The 4,660-nt window shown below is 53.2% G+C and overlaps 1 long non-coding RNA gene across 1 annotated transcript; it reads left to right on the top strand.

Moving 5' to 3' along the window:
- Positions 1-2,426: 2,426 nt before the first annotated feature.
- On the top strand, positions 2,427-3,825 carry LOC104164192. The gene is made up of 2 exons (XR_696475.1): positions 2,427-2,559; positions 3,167-3,825. It is a non-coding gene; the product is annotated as an uncharacterized LOC104164192 (long non-coding RNA).
- Positions 3,826-4,660: the final 835 nt, after the last annotated feature.

The raw sequence follows: 4,660 nt of genomic DNA on the forward strand, positions 1-4,660 counted from the left end.
GGCCAAGGCAGCATGGCGGGAGGTGGACGAGGCAGGGGATGAAGCCATTAACCCAGAGAAAAATGTTAAATACTTAAAAGCCTCTCTAAAGAAAGAGTAACTGCTTCAAGGCAGTTAAAGGATCTACAAAACCCCGTCCCCAATGAAGTTGAGGGGAGTTTTGCCAGACTCCCTCACCAGATAAAGGTGACAGACCCATGTGCTGGGCTCCATCCTCCCTCCAGCCCGTCTTGCTCCTCTTTCCTCCCACTCCAAGCCTTCCCAACCAGGTGAAAATGTTACCGATGGACCTTAACCCCCCCTTATCTAATTTCCCTCCCTCCAAAACCCCTTCCCAATGGGTTTCACAGGAGGCAGAAGGGCGCTGCGTGAATTAGGGAAGGCTTTTTGGTATGGAAGAGAGTCAAGCTGGTCACAGACCGTCTGCCTCTTCCCCGTTTTGGGATGGAGGCAGCTCCTGTTTTGCTGATGGAGGGGCTCGAGCCTCTCCACCGCACACACAGCAAATGCTGACGCACGGTGAGTAATTCCACCGTAATAACCTCGCCGTGGTACCGCACAGCTGCCCTTCTGCTAAGTGCTAGGTCCTCCCGCAGCCAAGGGCAGGGAGCCCAGCACACTCGCTCCGGCAGCCTGGGGAGCCCTGTGGGCTTTTCTCTCAGCACTAACTCTTCTCCCTCCCCAGGAATTCTTACTTTCAGTATTTTTCACTTGGGAACCAAATGTTTGCCGATTACAAGAGCAAGAAACAAGATCGGTCCTTATTTAATCACTTACTCTGAAAGTTTAGGATGCGTCCGTGTATTATACTTTTTCTGATGGGCTGCGCTTGGTGGTCAGGTTGCTGGGGGTGGTTGGCAAAGGCGGAGGCTTCTCTTGCCCAGCGGGTCAGCAGCGCTGCCGAGCACAGGGCAATAAGAGAGCTGGCGCTGGAGCTCAGAGGAGTCAGGCCTCAGCATCACCCCCACCGCCCCGTCAGGCACCAGGCTAGGTCTTGGTGAGCCCATCCTCATCCAATCTTATGTCTTTGCCCTTTGGGTGTGAGCCCAAACGCTGCTCAACCCATCCCAGCCCCTTGCAGCTGTGGCCCCAGCAGCACAGCTGGGCAGACCCTGGGGAAGCTTCACTGACCCCCCCGGAGATGCCGCCAGGGTCTGGACCTCTGCCGAGCCCATGGGTGGCCAGCCCTGACTGAGCAGTGAAAAGCAGATTTTCCAAAGGAACCTCCAAGTTGTGTTCTCCATCCACCCTGGGTTGCCACTTGTTCCCAAAGACAAGGACCGCTGCCACTTATCCCACCGAGAGCCTCCCCTTGAGACACCAGTGCCCACCAACATCAGCGCCAGGCAAGTCCTCTTCTAGCTCCAAATCTTCGGGATCTCTCTTCATCCCTTAATGAGTCCACACACAATAACTGGTGCCTTCCCCCATCCCATTCCTCAGCCCTGCCACAGCCAGGGAGCCCTTTCTTTTTGTTACAGAGCAGAGGAAAGCTTTCACTGAGCTGCCTGAAGAAATCAATAGAGCAGCAGGGGAGATCACAATTAAACGACAAGCAGAATAGAGAAGCTATATGGACTATTCCTGGACTATCCCTTCCCTCCCTACAGCACACACAAGAGCAGGAATTCACTGTAGGAGGACTGCATTTAAAAACAGAGATGGCGACCACAACCCATCCACGTTGATGCAGAAATTCAGGGTGATGCAGAGGCACCAAAGCACACCCCATCACAAGACAAAAGCCAGCAGGTACTGCCCACTTTACCAAGGCTCGTTCCTCTGGCACACACATTCCCCTCCAATGGCCAGCAAAGAGGCCACGTGCTGCTTTGGAAACATCACTGCCTTTTTTTTTTTTTCAGTTTGTCAGTGATTGATAGCTACACTCGCAATGTACGTCGCTTCTCAATATATAAATTTGCAGAAGAAGACGGAGGCAGGACGCTTTTCCTGCACGTAAGCTGCAGAAGGGCAGTGGTACCCCTGGGGGATGCAGAACCCCTGGGGGATGTGGTACCCCTGGGGGATGCGGTTCCCCCGCCCAGGCCCGTAGAAGTGACGTGCTCTGGGGACTGAAGTCAAGAATTTCAGGGTTTTCCAGGAAAGAGGCAGAGAGGGGCTGCGCTGTGCCTCCTGTCCCGTGCTGGGGCTATTTCTTAGTGACTCCAACAAAAGACAGACTTGGGCCAGCCCAGCCCCTCCCAGGGCACGCAGAGCAGCATCCCAGGTGGGCTTCTCCGAGCACGTCAGTTTAGCAGGAGCTCAGGCTGTCAAAGCCGTGGGCTCGCAGAGGGGATTCGCATGGGGATGGTAGATCCAGGCCTCCGCTGATGCAGCAGCTCCTGTTTGGGGGACTACAGCTAGAGAGAGTCGCCCCAGAGCCGCAGCCGTTCTCAAGGGTCTCTTTCTGTGTTTCCCCCCAGTCGAGGAACAGTGGGCAGCAAGGGGACATGGACGGAGCCCGGCGACTCGGACGCATGGCCAGGCTGCTCAGCATTGTCTCCATTGTCCTGGGGACCATCATCATCGTGCTCTACATTTCACTCAGCGTCAGAGGTAACGTCTCCTTCTCTTTTCCCCAGCCCAGCTAGAGCAGGAACCTCACCCGGCTCCTGGGTTCAGCCCAGCGTGCGGGACACCCGTGCCCACCATCCACCATTCCCACCCCAACCGCAGCGGTAGGACACGAAGCACCTGTGCAGTCCCGGATGCTTTGATCGTCACCCGCTGCAAACACGAAAAAACACCAGCTGCACACACGCATGGCAAACACCTCGGAGAACGGGTTCCTTGCAGGAGCAAAACACACACTGTCCAAATGACCAGAAGGGAAAGTCCTCCCTGAGCTGTCCCATGGTACAGCGGTGACCAGAGAAGGTCCCCCCCGGTGAAAGGTCTTGCCCTGGCAAAGGCTGTGGTGGGTTTAGAAAAGGGCAGTGGGGTAAAAACTAAAGGGTTTCAGGACACAAATCAACCTGCCCAGAAATGCAATCCCAAAACGTTTGGGGAACCTCCCAAACACAAACTCACCCACCAACCCAGCATGACCAGCATGCCGCTCAGGCAAAGGGCAACCTCAGAAACACACAAAGCCCAAAGCGAGAGCGTGAGGGAGACGTCTGTGCCTACTGGAAGCTGCCCTGAGACTCTCTTTATCTTACAGTTTCCTAGAAGACGTTTTAGCATGCAAATACCTCGAAGAGGAGGAAGACAACTTTCCTTTTGGGGTTTTTACTTTCTGCCTTGCAACAAAAAATTGTCACAGCGTAGGTGGGCAGCCCTGGACAGCCTGCTCTGGAGCACCGTCTGAAGGAACGCATGCTTCTACTTCACCGCCTCTTGGAAATGAGTTTGTACAAGTGATGGGATAAAAAACATTGCGAGAAGGAATGGGAAAAGACATCGGACGCCAAGCAGAGAGGAGAAGGGGGAAATCCACTACCTCATTCCCCTCCAGCAAAACTCACGGAGTGGGGAGACAACTAAAGTACAAGAGGAGAGAGTTTCAAGAACGAAGCTTATTTTAAAAGAAAAATTTAAGGCGAGAACAGGACATTTTGAGGAATCCTCCTAAGAACTTTGGCACAAGTCATTGAATTTTTGGGGGGTTGTTGGTTTTTAAATCGCCAAATTCCCTGTCTCTACAAAAAAAACCAAACCAAAACAACAAAGCTCAAACTGCCATCAGGAGCTGAGAGCTGTTCCACGGAGGAGGAGGGAGAGCAGAGCTGCAGCAGGACCACGGCTCTGCTCCAAACGAAAGGCAGCCGCAAAAGCCGGAGGATGTGGTGGGTCCTTTTGTATTTTTGATGAAAAAAAAAAAAAAAAAAGAGACTATGACCATTTGCATGCCTTTGGGAATGTTCTCCATGTCTATTCCTACAAGCTTTTTTATCACTTAGGGCAGATCTCAGAGCTGGCAGAGCACGATGTTGCTGCATGAGAACACCAGGCTCTTCCTCATCCCAATCCCGTGGTGGGGTTTTTAATGGAAGGAAACAAAACGCTTTCTCTGTGAACCCACACATTTCTTTCTCTGTGCACCCAAAATGAGGTTAATACTCATGGCGCTTAGAAAAGAGCCTGGTTAATCTGTAGCAGCAGTACCAAGGCACGGAGAGCCCGTTCTACCCACTTCATGTCACGTCCATCACGCAACACCTTCAGCGTGATCCAGCCCCCGCCACTGTCAGTGCTTACCTCCCCGACCCTTTTGGGCTTCGGCTCAGGGCCTTCCAGGAGATCTTCGGAGGCACGGAGGAGTTTAAGATCCCCGCTCCTGTCCCTGCACCCCTCACATGCTCTTCTGCATCTCTGAAAATCTCCAGCATCCCCGGAGCCAGCTGGGGTCAGTTCCACAAACAGTATTATTTTTTAATGTTTTATATTTAACATAACAAGAAAACAGACTTTGCTCCTCCCAGTTTGCCTATAGGTACCCTGCGCCCTGCCACGTCTTCCACACCACACGGCTCCCTCGGCCGATTCCCATGGGATCCAAGCCCGACACCCTCCCTCAAACCTTCATCCAGCCCCATCCCTTCTTCTTCCCCCTCACCCTGTCCTTGCTGCGGGTTGTTACCGGGGTTGATCCTCTACTCAGCCACCCAGACTATGCAAAGTTTCATCGCCTGTGATTTTATTCAGGCTTTGTAGA

Source organism: Cariama cristata, unplaced genomic scaffold (assembly GCF_000690535.1).
Source record: "Cariama cristata isolate BGI_N322 unplaced genomic scaffold, ASM69053v1 scaffold13837, whole genome shotgun sequence".
NCBI classification, from domain to species: domain Eukaryota; kingdom Metazoa; phylum Chordata; class Aves; order Cariamiformes; family Cariamidae; genus Cariama; species Cariama cristata.